This window comes from Molothrus ater, chromosome 1 (assembly GCF_012460135.2).
Source record: "Molothrus ater isolate BHLD 08-10-18 breed brown headed cowbird chromosome 1, BPBGC_Mater_1.1, whole genome shotgun sequence".
Taxonomy (NCBI): Eukaryota; Metazoa; Chordata; class Aves; order Passeriformes; family Icteridae; genus Molothrus; species Molothrus ater.
This window is the reverse complement of record NC_050478.2, coordinates 10,499,361-10,517,801: the sequence shown is the minus strand read 5'-3', so window position 1 is coordinate 10,517,801 and position 18,441 is coordinate 10,499,361. Positions and strand designations below refer to the sequence as shown.

At 39.5% G+C, this 18,441-nt stretch overlaps 1 protein-coding gene across 4 annotated transcripts in view; it reads right to left on the bottom strand.

Moving 5' to 3' along the window:
* ZMYND11 (zinc finger MYND-type containing 11) overlaps positions 1-16,536 on the bottom strand; it is a 105,405-nt gene extending 88,869 nt beyond the window's left edge. For 3 of the 4 annotated variants that reach the window (XM_036398265.1, XM_036398283.1, XM_036398292.1), the window contains exon 1: positions 16,328-16,536. The gene's annotated coding sequence lies outside the window, so the exon portion shown is untranslated. Of the gene's footprint in view, positions 1-15,861; positions 15,883-16,327 lie in introns of those variants that run through there. The other variant, XM_054514054.1, reaches the window with a different exon arrangement.
* Positions 16,537-18,441: the final 1,905 nt, after the last annotated feature.

Below are 18,441 nucleotides of genomic sequence, written 5' to 3'. Positions count from 1 at the left end.
AGAGGAGTGGTAAGTACTCATTGGTGAGTAGCAGCTGGATAAGGTTATTAGTGATTTTCCACAAACCATCTTGGCAGGGGATCTTGTAGCCTTGAACATTTTTATGCCCACAGCACTTTTTAAGATTTGTTTTTCTTTGGTTTTCTTTTTTTTTCCATTTTACTGTTGGAGAACCATTATACAAAAAGCTGAGTCCAGAAGGCCTAGTGAAGGTACCCAACTTCAGCACCACAATTAACAGGGTGTGCAATTTAGGAAGTCTGATAAGTGGTTTTTATGCTTTGCTCTCTGTGAGATTAAAATAATTACACTCAATAACTAACACTGTCCAGGCAATTCTGCTGTAAATAGTCCTGGGCACCTCCAGTTAGCTTACAGTCAATGCACTATTTTGGTGACTTTATGCAAAACAGAAATAGTCCCCATCACAAATTTCTACTATAGACAAAAATAACATAAGCACATTAAGCTGCTTTCCCCTGTCACCCCCGATGAACTTCATATGGCAACCAGACCAAAGCCCCTGCTGAGCCCCCGAAGCTGAATGTGAAACGGAAATATCACAAAAAAACATTGCCAGCATCCCAGAACATGACTCACACTGCCTAAGTACCAAACCACTACATTTAGAAGATTCTTGTCTGGTTATTTTGTGTGGATAGATCAAGCACTCTGAAACTCCATTTGCTGAAGGAAGCAGACTGAGTGCCAGGGCTCCTAACTTGGTAGCTGCCTCCTGTGCTCGTTAACTTCAGGCAAGTCACTGCACATCTCTACACTACCATTTCCAAATGCAAAATTAATTACACCAATCCCTTTTATGCAGCACTTAAACACTTATGCATGAAAAGAACTATCCAAAGAACTATTTACATTATTAGAGCAAAGTAAAATACTGCATGGAAAGCAGGGCCAAGTCTCTTCTGTCAATCTATCCCTCCTGACAAGTATAAACTCTTAGATACAGAAATTACTACAAAATGCTGTTTAAAATCGATGGACCTTCCTGAGCAGAGTAAAATGGGAAACTGCCAAGGGAAAACCACTGAAACAACACAAGATGTAAACTATCCTAAGGGCCAGATTTCCAAAGATGACTGAAAACAGATACGATGTCTATACGTGATGAGATTTTCGGAACCAACATTTATTCAAAGTCCTGCTAACATCAATTGTAGCTAATTAGTGCTGCCTTTGCAGACAACTGCAACTTTAATCACTCTGATCATTGAAAATCTGACCCCAAGTAAACAAACTAAAACAACACTGTTAAATGTTGCTTGTATGACTATTGTGGAAAACTTCTTTAGACAGAAATGTGACTTTTAAACTGCAGTTTAGCAATCCATAAATGCTAATGAGATCATGTGCTGTTTTGTCTTGTGATAATTTTTTCCTATTAAAATCTTGTTCTTTTTTTAACCTAATAAGCACATCACTAGTCTAAGCACGTTCATTGTTCAAAGTTTAAATTTACAGCTAAAATAAAGAGGCTGCTTACCAATAACCAGAATTCTTTGAGACAGGAATTCTTCATGTATATTCAAACTACTGGGCTACATATATGTTCTTTTACTTAAGACCAGTCTTCTATCTTTGCAATGAATAAGTCTATAAGGTACCGACTGTGCCACTTTTGGTTTCCTCCCAACCATAGAAAGAAAACTCGGATAAATTTTAAAAATTCTGAGAAAAAATCAGAAAATGTTTATGTGAATGAAACATATTTTTTAAAAGTTGCCTATTAGTAAATCAACTCTTTCTATTTTGAGGGCACTATTACAGTTCGTCATAGTGACTTCAACAGCTCCACCTTGACACTTAGTACCTGAGGGCATGGAGTCTTTTCTAGAAACCATTCTAAGAGCACTAAGATCACATGGTGAAGCTACTGATGGAGCTGCAGACAGCATCACCTCCAGTACCTCAACTATTTCTTAACAAGGTTTTGTGCTCTGGAGAAGCAGTCTGTAGTGACAGTGGGAGATTCATCTTAGCAGCCTGATAGCAAATTCTGACAGTCTCCAACTGACTTTGACAGTCTGTGTGGAAATGGCTGAACTGTTAAGCCCCCTAGAAAACACACAATGAATAGCCTGAAGCACTTAAATGTGAGAATACAGAAGCAGACAACCCACGACATAAAAGTATAAAATAACAAATTCTGCTTTAGAGGCAGAACACCAGCAATAAAATTTTGAGTTTAAAGAAAACCTGCTGATTAAAAAGTAAAATTCTACCATGATTTGAGACAGAAAATGAAGAATGTTATTCATAAAAACATATGTGTCTCCTGCAAAAGCCTCTGAGGAAGTGGCCTTGATGAAAGCAGAAGTGGTAAACACTAAGCCCAAGACCTTAATGAGGCTAAGTGACAATTCAAACTCTTTTACCCTTAAGCAGATATTCCATAACAGCTTTAATAAATGATACAGAAGGAGAAAAAAAAAAGGTAAGAAGCCACATGGATCTTATTCCCATAATGTGCAGCATGTGGGTGCTGGATGGCTTTCCTTGTTGAAGTATTCCTGATTTTCTTTTCATAGGAAAAAGTCCACTGATGACAGAAAACTCCAACTAGACAGACACTAAAGTGGGTAAGATACCTGTCTGTCTCAGAGCACTGACAGATGGGGCTTCAACCCTTCCACTTACACACAACAGGCTGGCTGCTGTCACAAGGGCTTGTGATGGCATTCTCACTGAGTTTGATACAGAAGAAATAAGTAAAATTATTTAAGCTGGGTTACATAGAAAAATTCTTTCCAAAAACAAGGTCAAGCCTTTGAACAGACAGAAATTAAAAGAACAGCAATTTTCAGAAGCCCATACATTGTCATAAATTTTTCTGTTATGTAAGTACATAGTACATTATTTACTATTTTTACTAGAAATGCAGTTATATAAAAGAGCTACTAACAATAAGAAACACCAGTGTTAATATGTAAATTCTAAGATATCTTCAAAATATTTTTCCCCATTTCTAGAAAACCAAAGAAACCCCAAACCTCTTTTTGTGAACAATCTATTTGACTTAGGTATGATTTCACTCACAAATATTAGTCAAAAGCATTTTCCTTGAAATCATTTTCAAAATGAAAACTGTTTTTCCATCTACTTCTAATATCTTTGTCAAATGGGGTACATATGCACTGTGGATGAAGCATCTCTAAACAGACAAGTTATTTTTGGAAGAACACTGCAACACTTCTTGTAAATATTAGACTGCTATGGTTATGCAGCATGGCCTAATACTGGATTATTTTGATCTCCTCTGGAAATCCATTCCAGGTTAATATTGACTATTATTATCAATCAGTTGATAGAGCAAGCTTGCAGCTTTGAAGTTCATATTTCTGCAAAATAACTCTCCACAACAGGATGTGGCTTGTGTTCTTCTTCACCTACCTCTTACTCTACAGTAACAAACAGCAAGTGCTTCCTACTGTAATTTAAGCAGGATTCTGAGAGACTGAGTGGTAAATGATAAAATGTGCCTTTGTATGTAGAAGAGAAACATTTCTGTGCCAGCAGATGATTGCCATGTGCAGATCTGTGATTGCCTAAGTCCTTTTGACATCACCACATAAATTGGCTCCCACTCCCTTGTTGACACACATGAAAAATCCATGCCTGATAACCTTGTAAAAATATATACAGTTTAACTACAATACAAACAAGCATTATTTCTCCTACCAGTGAATTATATCCATTCTTGCTGCACAATACATCATATGTTTAACAATGCACACTACTCAGCAACTTAACCTATTTCATAAACTCTGAAAACCTACCTCTTCTATGAATGCTATTACTGAATATGCCACTTCATGTTTTTTCTGTACTGTATCATGCCACACTATAGTTATTCATGCACAAATACCAAATGTAATTTGGAGCGGGGATTTTCCTAACTTTTTTTATCCTGTGCTGTTATTTCATAAGTTTCCAAGTACATATGCATTGCAATTTAAATAAACAAAAATGGAAAATCCAGATGAAATTTTACAGAAATGTAGGTACTCAGAATGTAATTAGCCAAACTGGAATTCAGCCAGGGGAACATCACTACTCTTGTGGAAAACCCCAACAGATCATACAAATGGCTTGAATGGGTCAAAATTGTAAGTACATAAATATACACTTTAAATGAAATTCCCAAACACAATACACCATCATCTATCACCTTCTGATTATCTAACACAGCTATCAAAAGTGCCAGAGCCTCATTAGCAAACACCTTCTCAAAGCTACCTCCACTGCAGCCTGCTGTAGTCTGAGAGGCAGGAAGTGAAGGTCATCATTTAAATTCAAGGCAAAGCGACTGCAAATCAGCGCTTCTGCCCGATGTGGGGCTCCTGCGCTCACCAGCAGCTCTCCACCCGCTCTGGCAGCTCGGGTAATTTCATTAATTCAGTGGAACTCGGAAGAAACCGGGGCTGTAATTTCAAGCTGTCAAGAGTTCTTTTTGTTTCTTAAATTTAGCAACGTACATGTGAAAAGGTTTGATACCCACTGCAACACTGCACTTCATGTATTGTTTGATAATCATCTGGTCACCACACCCACCACACTGGGCTGAGCTCAAGGGATGCTTGTTTGCTCCCCTGCCAGGACTTCAGCCTTCTTTAACACGCTGTCCTTTGACAGCTCCTAAACTGCAATTCAGCCACCCAAACCTGCTTTTAAGAGGCATCTTCAGCTCTTCAAAACCTGAAAATATGTTGCATTAACACTGACACTTTGCTTTTATTGCCACCGAATTCCAATTTTCCTTTGACATGCTGCTGATTTCAGCACCTTTCTTTCTTTAAGCTCACCCAGTTGCCTTCCATGACTGAATTCCCTATTTACTGGTGAAGAAATACACAGTGAGGACACAGCACATTCGTCTGAGTTTGCAGCCCTTTCAAAGTTCTTCCAAATGAAAGAGAGCAGAAGTATCAGATCCCTATAAAAAGTGTCTCACTGAGGTCTTATTCAGAAGGGGGATGGCATTCCTTTAAACCTTCAAACCTTTAGCCAAATTCCTTCTCTGCTGTCCAACTCCTCATGTACACATATCATGACATTACTTCAAAAAAGGAATGACATCCCAGAATGCCCAGATGAAAGTATACCATAATAAAGCAGAGGAGCTATTGGAAGTTGGAAAGTGAAACCACTGAAAAATTCACTAATTAAGAAAACACCAAATAAGATGAACAACTGATCCTCTCTGTTTAGAGTCTCTCTGCTGAAGGTACAGGGAGACACTTAACAGGATGATAACTTCTCCTCTGATGAAGCTTCCAGTGTAGATCAGGAAAGCACAAGGAAATAGGCCAAGGGATCCAGACACAAACAGATGGAATTGGCATGTCTGCATTCTGAGCCTTCATGGAAAAAAGGGAAATACAGTTCCCATCTTCATATAAAGCACGACTTTCTTGTTCCACCTGCACTCAGACAACTACCTCACAAGAGCATGAACTTCTCTTTTCATCTCTGCAGGGAAAATAACTGAAAAGCACATGGGTGACCCTCTAAAAACCTCTGGTGCCAAGTGCATCACTGCCAAAGAATTTACCATCTCTCTCTGGACAAGATATACTTGCCTATTGCATACCAAGAGGAGATTTATTTGATTGTGAGTAGCTCCCTCTCAGGAAATGCAGGACACTTAAAGGCACACAAAATTTTCCTCTGCTTTTCATTGCCACGTATTAACTGCTGCTACACTTATTTCCCTTTTTATGTATCTAGATTACTGGGTTTCTATAGCTGCAGCATTTAAGTCTAAGGTGTTAAGTTTTCTAGTTAATAGAAATTTCTCCCACTTTCTTTCACATGATTATACTTACAGAATAAGCCATTTTCAGAGTAATATTTAAATTCAGAAAGTTATTTGGGGTTATAATTTTAAAATGTGGCTTTCATTTTCATGCTCACAAACTATGTCTGTTATGAAAATATTTCATACAAGCTGCTGCCTAATTAGATGACTTAATGTTACAAAACTCTGTATTTAAAAGAACTGCCAAAGAATATCAAAATCAGATTTTTTCCTTTGTTTGCTATGATGTGCTTTTTTCTACTTATGTGCAGAACAAAAAAAAGTTGAGTGATAAGACAATGAATTCACATTGTGTTTTCCATTATAATGTTCATCAGTTAACTGAGGTGTTCATAGTTTGTTTGCTTTTTTTCTTTTTTCTTTTCAAAAGTGTAATTTAGAAGCCAATAACCCAAAGTGTATTACTGAACACTTTAACAGTGTCCAATAGGTAGATGACCTAGCTGCACAGTGATTAAATGATTTAACTGCTAGATCAATGAATGCAGCATGAATTAAAATGGCTGCAAGCTTTTCCAGGCATAAGATGAGACCTAAAAAAAAAAAAAAAGTCCTTACTTTTTATTTCACATTTCAAAGAAAATGTAACCATTTATTTTAAAAAGAAAAAAATACATGTTTTCCTGACAGAAATAACACATCTTTTTTCTAATATATAGTGACTAATCCATATATTTTAATTGTCAAAGATCTGACTACATTTTGCCATTCTCATACTGAATAACCTCACTCAAGAAAAAAAAAGCAGTCTCTGCTCAGGAAACATAATGGTGTTAGGATCTGGTCCAAAGTGAACTGTTATCTCACGCGTGAAGATAATGAATGTTAATTTAAAATAATGTTCTTTCAACTCCAGGGTTTTTTTCATACTATCAATCAGGCCTGAAAGTGTGTGCGTGCGCGCTCTCTCTCGCATGCACTCTCTCTGTCACTCACCCATAAACACTTCATTTTATATTCTCATTCCCAGAGATTCAGGAGAAAATTTTCTGCAGGTGTAAACTAATATTGCTCCACTAAAGTCAACAGAGCTGCACCGAATGACATTAGCAAAGTCAGTGGTGCTGTCTCCCGTGACAAGGGTGCACCTCGATTCCCACTTAATGTGCAGCTCACAACAAACTCCCCCTTTCTTCTTTTCAGATGTGCATTTCCCAGCTCTTACTGGTACGACCACTACAGCCTTTCACTAACTCGTCCCTCGAGGTCTCTTATCTCCATCAAATCCCTCAGAGAAGCAGGTACAACATGGCTCTTTCCTGTAACCTAGGAAGAAGCTCTTGGAAAATGTGCAAAGAGAAAGAGCACTGCAGTGAGGCTGCAAGGCATGTGGAAAGGACAGAACAGACTTGACCTAAAAAGCAGTAGGTTTCAACATTACAGCTAAAATATTCAGTTATTACAGGAAAGAGAAATTAAAACATTCAAAAAATGGAAGAGATAAAACCTCTACATGTGTAAAAACAGGAGCCATAATCTAAATTGCTATTGTTTGGAATATTATGGAAAACAAGTATTCTGTAGTTTTCTACCTCAGAAAATTGCCTCATTTTTGACACTTTTTAGGAGACATCTGATGGCTGGATTACATGACATGCTAGTTTGATCAAGAAAGGCAGTTCTCCTGGAAGAAGAGCCAAGCGGAAATTTGGATACCATTCCTTCCCACTGGCCCAGGAAATACTGCAACTGCTTATCCACTAACTTGGCAGAGCAAACCCTGTTCAGCTCCTCACTCCTTGGTGCACCTGCACTCCCAAGAATCTGCACCACCACACAGCTTTAGCTGATATTTATTGGTATTTCCTGTGCCTGTGTGAGGAACAAAAGTCCTTCCATTTTATTGAAAGCTCCATGTTTTCAGGAATTAGTGTTACAACTTAGGCTAACACTTGGTTGACTGGAGAATGGGTTATTTTTATGCTACTTTTTACAACTATTAAGAAAAAGAATATCAGCACGAATCGGAAAAAAAAAAAACCAAAACAATAAAACTAGCTCCTGGAGATGATTGACTCTTAATCTGTATTTCCTAAAAGGTGCAAGTTCAATAACAAAAGGAAATTTCATGTCTGGAACCAGAGAGAAGTTAAGAGAGTATGCTTCCAATTAGGAGCTTTACAAAGAAGCCTTCTGGGAGCCAGCAGAGTGGAAAGTGTGCAGGAAAAGGAAGCATCTCTTTCTTACAACAAATATTTCCTGAAAGTCTATTTATTTCAGGTCAGTGTAAGCAGAAGATGAACACAAAGCTACAAAACTGAAAGATACGATTACACACTGGGAGTGTCCATGTTTCTCACTTTCCAGCACTGTCAGTCTGAAACACTCCCAGGTATGCATCAGCAGTCTCCTTCAAAAAGTTATGTCAGTAAAACAAAACATTTTATTTTAACATGCAAAAAAACAACCAACCAACCAACCAATATTTTAATATGGCAGCTTTTAACCAGCGTGATATTCCATTCTAGTCAGACTGCTAAGAGGTCCAACACCCCGAGTTATCTGTCAGCAAAATTAACATCCCTTCTCACTGTTCCTCGTATTTTACTATCACAAAGAGGTTTTAAGAAAGTTATTTTTATTTGAGAAAAAAATCTAAATTTTCTTTTTTTTTTTTTTAATATTAGAAGCAATGCCAAACTATTCAGTGTGCCATATTGTACTCAAATGTCAGCTTGCATGTAATGACTGACACTGAAGCTTCCTGAGATAAGTCCATGCAGCCAGTTCTTAAGAATGTCCTAAATTCTCAACCATACTTATGTGAAGCTAAAAATGGTGCCAGTCTGATTCCTGGGAAAACAAATAATAACAATTCTTCACTCTTAATTAAAAATAAAGGTTCCTGCAATTTTGAATATTTAACAAAGAAGGAATAGAAACACAATGTGAGGAGCACATAACCCACTCTAAACAATTTGTTGCGTGGAACAAAAAGGATTGTCTAGATTTGCCTACAGTTTGCAGGTAAATGATAAAAACAGGATGATTCAAGATAAATTTCAGAATTCGGGTTTTTAATATATGTTCTATGATTAAAAAAAAAAGATTACTTAACCTGCTTGCACATTCATAATTTCCATAATTTTGAAACTATGTTAAAATACACAGTTCCCTGACAGACCTATTTTCTAGCTTTCCTGATGTAAGAATAAACCTTTCTTCTCATAATGGTATTGGCTCTTCCAGTAGGAATTTCTTCTGTCACCATTTTCTTTATCTATAATTAAGGTTTTCCATAACACACAGGATTTAAGATACACAGAAAATGGCAGAAATCACTAACAGAAAAATACTATCCATGTTTTCTCTGTTCTTTTCCTAAGCACTGTAAACTCCTTCAAAGACTAATGTACGTGTAGGAAAATAGGAAAAGTGCCTTAACTTCAATGGAAACAAACATTAATGTAAAATTTAGCATGTGCAAAAAAAAACAAGCCATACTGTTGATATTGAAAAGGCATAAAAATGCCCATGTAACACTGCTATGTAATTCCATAGAAGAATCAAAAATACAGCATTACATAAAATTATATCAGCACAACTAATTTTGACTGTGTTCTTCCTTGAATATAGGAGTCATATGTACGGTTTTAATTTTTAAAACTATTTTGTGGAACTAAACTTATTCATCAGTATGCTCTAAGACCTATGCATTTTCATGCCTGTGGGAAAGAAGTGCTTATATGACCAAGGTCTCTATCATTATATTAATATTAATCTATGGGTAACAATGAATTTTCTGCAGTGAATATCAATTTTCATCAGTGAACAATCAGTGACTGTGTGGCCTGTGATTACATTTTATGAAATAGCAATTCTTTTGTTTTGATTTTGTACAATTTTGAACCTGGATCCTAGTAATTGCTTGGGAGAAGGAGATTTTGCATAAACTCTGGGTTTCAGCTTGTCTCTGAAGTCAATGACAGCTCCTAAGACACTGATCACAAAATTAACAACCGACCAGAAGGAAAATGGAGAAACCCTGCTCCATTCTGAGGCAGAATTTCCACTTGAATTTGTGCATGTGAATGCACACACTGCAGTGTTATGCAAGGCACAGACTCTGTCCTCTTTGGAAGTTTTCTTTTACTAGCAATGACACCAAGAAAATAGTAATAAGGCACAAGCAGCCAGTGCAGATTTTGCTGGTGCTTGGTTTCTGGCTTGAGAAGTATCTGTAATTGCAAACAGGTATCTGTAGAGTGAGATCCTCTCTTACTGAATGCATAAATGTTGTGTGAGACTCAACAGAAAATGATAGCATGCTAAGAACGATAAAGCTCTCTGATCAGTCTCTCAGATCTTAAGATTTGTTGAGCAATAAACATATCTTACATACTTTTAATTTCTTTTTCACTGCGTACTATTTCTAGCTACTTTGAGATTCTGCTAATCATTTTCTCTCAACTCCATTTTGTTTCACTTCATCTCTTTTCCAGAAGGCTCAAATAAAACCTAAGGTTGACAGACAAGAATCGCTCTGCTAAAATTAGTGAACTAAGTGCCTTGTCCCATGAGTCACAGCACAACTCCCCTCCAGCTCTCTTTAAAAGACCAGATAACAATGCCATGCCCTAAGTGCATGGGATCAAAGTACAAATACCCACTTGCCAAAACACTGCTTTGGAGTACTACACCTACTAGCACAGTCCTATGTTCTGTAACCAAAACATTGTTAAGTCAGCTGCATTAAAACCATCAATTTGAATATATTGCAAGTTGGTTTATATTTAACATAGTAACGAACACAGGAGAAATGAGAGGTAAGAAGGAATACGTTCAACTCTTCTTTTTCAAAATTACTATTACAGATAAAAAATTAATTATGACAGTGAGCCCAGTTCTTTGCGTGCAAAAAATACAATTTCCACAGAAACGGTGAATGGGATACTACTGCTATTTTTGTTGGCATGTTTAAATTAATTTTTTTAATGAGTAAGTGGATTTTAGTACTTTAAATTTCAATGTGTCTGGTGTTAAAATTATTTATTAAGAATTAGTATATGATAGTATCAGTGAGAGTTGTATGAAGACACATAATCCTGAATTCACAACATTTTATTCTGCAATTATTTAATCCTGGAATTTAAAACTAAATACAGTGTAAAGGTACATGCAAAGATATCCTGATTGTTACTAAGTACACCAATAAATCATATTTTACTTATATTTTGAATACATTTCTGATTTTGAAATTACAAATACTACTGCCTATTTATCAATAACATGCTTTAAACTCTAATTTCATTTCTCTCTATTGTCATAACAGATACCTTTTGCATTCTAGTGAAGTGTAAAATGAGAGATTGGAAGAAAATAAAAACCAGTCTTTTTGTACACAAAACTCTCAATAGCTACACTTTGGATTTATCTACATGGTACAGCTACAGGATCAGGCTCTGATGGGATATTACCAAAGCTGGCTAAAATTAGACACCATGAGCTTTAACTTGGGTTCATGGACATGTCAGTATGTATCACCACTGTGCCTGCTGTAGCCTGCCCACAGGACTAAAAGATCCTGGTCATTTCAGGGACAAAAAAAAAGAGAAGAAATAAATATGAATGAAATCTTACTAAAATGCTAGGTTTACCCTTTTTTTCCCCCCTTATATATTCCAATATTCACAGCATGATAGAAATTAATCAAAAGACAGAGTTTTGGCTGTCTCAATTTACTTGATGGCAGACATTGGTTTAAAGAGATGATAAAATTATGTTTAAATACTACAACTGAAAATATGGTGAAAAAAATTGGCTCAATCCAGCCCTGGTGTTTCTGGGAGCTGCATGTGGAGAGGCCTTGGAAACCAGACAACCCCATGTGCCACAGGAGTTCACCTGTGCAGGCTTGAGGCCACCATGTGTGTTGTACTGTGCACTGCCACTCTGGTGTCCATCAGTTACCTTCCCTACACCCAGGAATGAAGGGGTTTGTGGAGGTTTCCACATTTATTTTGCATTTTGTATGCTCTCAGCAATAACAAATAAAGAAATTCCTGAAAAATGGAGTCATTACGTCATCCTATAAACTACCTACTTTACAGGCTGTACTCTCGCCACTGGAAGATTAAACCTTAGAACAATAACCCAATTATGAGCTAAATTTACATTCAACTGATGAAAAATGATCCAGAACCTGACAAGAATAATCTTTGTTCACAATGTTTAGCACAAGCAACACTGACAGCCTAAAATGTATGAGCTATATAAAAGATGACATACTCTGCACTGCCCAGCTACCAAGGGCACCATGCTCCAGGTACTACACACATAATGTGGGAGTGTTCACCACATCCTGAGACTAAACAAACCCAACCTTTTGTACAGGTACAAAACCCTCTGCAGATAAAGAACATCATCCTACATTACCTCCTAAACAATCAGGGCAAGAAGGATGGCTAAACAAAGTCCTATTATATAGAAGAAAAACACTGCAATTAATAAAATCAGGGGTCAGGATTTTAAACAAATTCATTTGTTTAAACAAATATTTGCTATATTTGGATAAATATGAGAAAAAGAATTGCTCCAACAATTCTGATCTAACTTTTGAAAAAAATCTCCAAACTCTACTTTATTCAGGAAAGTAAAATCTTGTGTGCATTTTGTCGGTAATTTTAAACAATTCCACATTTTACAAGCCAAGTTCATCACTGGAGTGAGGCACACATACCTTGCACAGATCAATTTTGTTTATAGTTCTAGTTAGCATTTGTAACAACCTGCATTATGGGTAAAAGACATCTTTTACTGACAATTATACTAATCTGGGTCTAGCTAAAAAGTCATTTAAGAAGCAAATCAGAAATTTCCTGAAGACATCATCATCACCTTGTCCCTTTTTCAGAACTTTTAGCCTGGACTGATTCCCACTGCCTGAAGTCTTCACACACTTCCAGAGATAAATGCTCTGAAAGACTGTGGAAGGCAGTTACTATGAAAATTGGTGAGAGGTATGTCCAAAAGTTGTGAACTTTAGTTGACTGAAATTGGGTCCTCAATTTCAAAACATGTCTCCTAATTCTAAAATTCCCCCTCATTCTCAAACTGTGTGAAATGAAACAATTTGTTAGCTAACTAGATAATGCAGGCATCTACAGAAACGCTTACATGCCTAAAATTGAGAAAACATTTTCAATGTTATCTTTTATCTATTTCCTTTTGAGGTATTTTATTCTAAGCTAGTGACTGCAGATGGCAGAGTTCAGTGGAGCCCAAGCTGTGGTGCACTGGTAGAAATGCACAACAGTCTAGATGGAGCCTGAGCCACTTCAAGGTGAGCTTGAGGCCAAATTCATGTCCATCTGCCCAGGGAGCACCACATCACTAACAGCACCCAGTATGTTTTATTTATGTGCAGGCAGAAATACCAAGCACACTTCACAGCCTTGCACTGTCTCACTTGCTTTTGAGATGACCTTAAGCCAAAAAACACAAGCCAGGCTCTCCTGCTGCAGGAGCCTCAGGTCATGCTGAACAGTCCCTTCTCCTCTCTGCTCCAAGGCAGGGGAAACCCAGGACACTTGAACAGCCGATACCCACAGAATTCCTACTGCCTGCAAACAGTAAGGACAGACAGCACATGAACTACCAGTCACACATTGTGTGCACAGCAATTCCACTCAGGGAATTCTTGTCACTCCAAGAGTGCTCACTTTTTTCCTGAAAAGTTATGAAGCATTGCTCTGCCTCATACTACAGAAGGACTACGTCAAACTTTTAGGAATTTTCCTTTCTGGTGAACAAACTCAATTAGGTTTTTTTACATTTATACTCAATAGTTACCAAGTGCTTGCTTAGATTTAAAGAACAAAGCAAATGACACCTTCAGAAGTGAAATACCTGCAAATTTTTTGCTACAAAGCTTCAAACTGCTGAAGAGTATCTTCTAGCACATCACCAAATTTTTAAGACCCTCTCCCAACATCCACAGACTCCCAACTCCCCTTACAAAGTCGACTTCAACACAAGACAATTTCCATCACATTATCTGGTTCATGAGGTGGAGAGGAAGATAATTTTTCTCACTCAGACCTTTGCTACTGAACCTGATATTAGCTGCAGAGACCACCATCCCTAGCACAACCAACAGAGCCATCAACACAGTCACTTTTTTCCCCACTCACTAAAACCAAACTCACCATCAGCAAGATAAAGTGCTCTCTGTTGAACTACTTAGCCCATGAACCATTCCCTTCCCTCCCTTCCTCATGCAACTATCTGGTCAAAGCACAGAGGGTTTGTTTAGGCATGGAAAAGATGGCATTTTAAGGCCATAAATCCACAGTGGGAATTAATTAATGCCATAAATCCCATAAAAGTGGAAATTATTTTGTGGGCACTTCCACTTTTATACAAAACATTAGTCAGCAAACAGTAGACTTCCCTAAAGACTTTCTGTAGCACATTCAAGAGTGGTTGATAATTAAAAAAAAAGAAAAAGTGGAGAGATGCCAGGTCCTTCATACTGAAGGATGAGGAACTCAAAAAAGCCAAAGGAGTGCAACCTGAACCACAAACTGGCATTTCCCCTCCCATTTTCCCCCTCCTCACACCTGCCTCAGCATTCACCCTTAAAGAATTAAACAATTTCCCACAAAAGCAAGAGAAATGAAAAAATATCAGCGTTAAGTAGGACAAGAAAACATTTTCCATTCTTTCTCTTTTCAACTGCAATAAGATCTTCTTAAAACTACAATAAATAGAATTACTCCAACAATACAGAGACTATGCCAAATGATTCCAGGTTAAATTATAAAACCAAACAGCTCCAAAAATAAAGTTTTTTTCACTCCCTTATCTCTTCTCAAACCACCCCATATCTAGCATCTGTAAAGTTCACAGAAGACCAAAAACAAATTCCCAAAGCCTGCTGGTTTCCGGATAAGCCCCAAAAGACACACAAAGTTTCCCAAATCCTTAACATCAGTATTTTATAGGGGGATTGTTGTCTGGACCACACGGAAGGTCAGGAAAGCGCACGAAGCTCCCCATCATCCTTACCACGGGCACTCCCACACCTACACTTCTATCCTTTCCCCGAAAAGAAAGGAGACAGGCCTCTGAGCAGCCCCGAGGGAGGGGTGAAGGCGAACACCCCGCAAAGTGCACCGAGGGCAGCTGTCTGCAGACACGGCTTCGGGGGTGCAAACACACAAAGATCCCCAGAACGCAAACAAAAGCGAGCCCGTCGCCAGTTCGCATTCCCGAACCGCCGAGTCCGGCACAGCCCCGGGAGGGCCCTTCCCGGCGCTGCCCCGGAGGCCGCACGGAGCCGGGGGAGCAGAGGGGAGAAATCGCCCCCTTTACCCCCCGGGCCCTGCCCCAGAGCACACGGGAGAGGCGAGGAAGCCCCCGGGCTGCGCCGGGGAGCAAGGCGATGCCGGGCTCCGGTGCCCCGCCGGACGGCGAGGTCGTCCCGGCCGCGGGGGTGGCACCGCCCGCTACCGCCGGCGGAGGAGGGCTGGGGCTCTGAGTTCACCCTTTCCCCGTCCCCTCCCCTGCCCCCCGCGGGCACGGCAGCCATGGCCCCTAGCCCGGCTTGCGGGGGCCCCGCCGTCTCTCTCCTGTGGAGCCTCGGCGCTGTCGGGCAGCTGCCATTACTCGGGCCAAGACCCGTCCTTCAAGCAGGCATCCCCCTCCCCAGCGAGGAAATGCGGCGGCGGCGGGGGTGTGTGAGCGAAAGGAAAGCGGGGGAGAGTGGGGAGCAAAGCGGTGGCCCCGCGTGCGGGAGAGAGCGGTGCCGGGGGGTGACGGGGCTGAGGCCGGGCTGCACCACACCCTGCCCGGCCTCGCCTCTCACGCGAGTCCCCGGCTCCCCCGCGCCCTGCAGGCCCGCGCGGAGCGCTGGAAGCGGCGATTCTCTCCGGAGCGCCCCTCTTCCCACCCCACCTCCTCCCGCCCCGGCCCCGGGGCTGACTGCAACTCGGCACGGGGGCGCGGGGGACCCGCCGCCGCCTCCCAGCCGAAATTCGACCGGGGAAGGTGTGGGGACAAAAATAATCGCCGTTAATAATCACACGCGCTCCGCCGCCGTCCCCTTCTCCTCCTCGGTTTCCAAGCGGGCTGCCAGATAATCCTGCCCACTCCGAAAAATGAAATAATAATAATAATAAAAAAATCCCGCCTTCCATCTCCCCCCCGCAGCCCCACACATTTTATTATTAAGTATAATTGCTCCCCCCTCCTCATACGGCACCCTGCAGGGAAGGATTGCCCCCTCCCCTGGTGCCCAGCCCTTCCCCTGTCCCCTCTCCCCCATCTCCTTGGAACAGTGTGTACATGATTTTGTAGTTTTTTTAAGGCGCCATGTTTATAATCCTCCATCATATTAAAAAAAAAAAAAAATCCACCCAGCATGAGACACGGCGTCTCTCGCACCCCAAAGCCAGGGAGGCAGACACAGAAATATCCACAGGGCTGTAAATTCACCCCCCCCCTCCCGCACACACACCCCTCCTCCCCAGACTTAAAAGTCTCTCTCACCTTGTGCTGCTGGCGCTGCTTCTGCTGCTGCAGGGGGGGAGAAGTTAAGCCAGGGGAAACTTTTCAATCCCTTCCCCAGGCCGCTGCTGCCTCCTCCTTCCACATATTTTTCCCCTCAGAGTTTTATTGTGTCTGAATTTTCTCTCTCTCTCTCCTCTTCTGTCTGTCCACAGTTCAGGTTTCTGGGGTAAACAGGGTTTAGGATGGTGCTAGGGATATTTGGGAGAAGGAGAACTCTAGTGGTCTCTGCTGGAGTTGCTGTTTGTTTCTTTTATTATTTTTTTTAATAATACATTTGAAACGGATCTTTAACTATTTATTATGTATGTATTTTTTCATACTCTTAGGTCTGGACCCTCTCTTATTGCAGAGGGAAAATGTTGTGCTTATCCAGCCTTGATACATGAAAATTCCTCCTATCATGAAGTCTAACTTGGAGAAATGACAGATAATGTTTTCGAAAGTAGACACTCACCTTGAGCAACAGAAACTAAACCACACAGAATCAGCGGTCTGTCTCAGAGTTGTCAATACATCGAGCTGTAGATCAGAAGCATAGAATCATTTAAATTGCAAAAGACCTTTATGATCACTGAGTCCAACTGTTAGCCCTACTTGCACTGCAGGGTAGGGAAATACATATTAATACAAAATACATAAGTTTATAGGAATATATATATATATATATATATGTATGTAAGTAGCAAGAAAACGTGCATTTTCTATTTTTTAATAGATTGTGAGATAAATATTAATGAATGTCTCTGGAAATATATCCTAAAATTTCTGAAATTCTTCAGGAATTATTAAATGGGTAAGTAACACTTCACAATTAATTAACTTGACTAGAATTTTACCTTTATTAAAATATACTGCAAGTTTAATGCAATAAACATTTATGCACGCAAAAAAAATTTAGTCATATGAGTAGTCATTAATATTACTGAAACAGTAGAAGGTAATAGTAGTGCTAATGTGAAAAAGAAGCATCCATTGTGCCTGGTCAGTCAAAGATTAAACAGTTTGCACACTGAACAGTGGAAGTTTCTCCAGCGTGTCCAGTAAATAAGATTTCTAGCAGTGTCTAAAACCAGTTTCTTTGAGACTGCTGCATCAGGACATTGCATCCACTTGGAAAATAAAATGTAAATAATAGTTAGTTGCACAGCTGTGATAAAGTCTTACTTCTATTATGCATTTAAATATGAAAGAATGTTTTACAATATTCTAATAAACAGGAAAAAAAGTGCTGGTAATCTGCTCTCAAAGAGTGCTTGAGGTATTGGGCAGATACCCAGTAGTAGTACTATAATTTATTAACAGCATTATATTGCTTGTATTAATAAAAAAGCAAATGAAATTTACAAGCAATTTTTAAAGTAAAAAGGGATTTACCATCAATATAATTACAAAAAGACTGCCTTATGTTAAGCATTTATTTGTGGTGTTTGGCTGTGATTTCGTTAAGGCATGTCATTTTCAAAAGAAGTTTGATAGAAATATATGCCAAGTTTCCATGGGATATTACTGGCTTGCCTGTCCTAGCTTTCTTTGAAACCTTCTCTGTTCAAATTGCATCTGAGCTATATTTATGCACAGGGGGTGAAAGAAGAATTTGGGGTCATTAGAGTTTCTGCTGTTTCTACCATGCAGTCAAGCCAACAGCTCTGCTCAAGCTGATATGGTTAAGGTGCACTGATTTTTGCATTCAGAATCAGAGGACAAACATAGCTAGCAGTCACATAACCATTTTTAATTCTTCACCCCAAACAGCCACAACCTGGGTTGGCTGGGGGGATTTGCCATAATTCCAAAACCAAGCTCCAAAGCCAGTCTCAGCTTCTCTAGTGAAAGATTTATTGCTCTGTCGCAGTGCCTTCTCCTTACCTATGTAAATATTTATTTAAGGCAGAAGTTCAGCTATCTTCAGTATAAAGAAGTTTTAGCCTCTTATCTCTCTCAGGACCCATAGAGAGCTGTCAAATAAATACTTAGGCCACAGTTTCACCAGCATGAAAGCACATGGAGGGCAGAAGCCTTATGGCTTGCCTACCGTACAGGTTTTTACCACTTGCCAGCAATCTCCTGTACTTAACATATTTATAAAGGCTAGT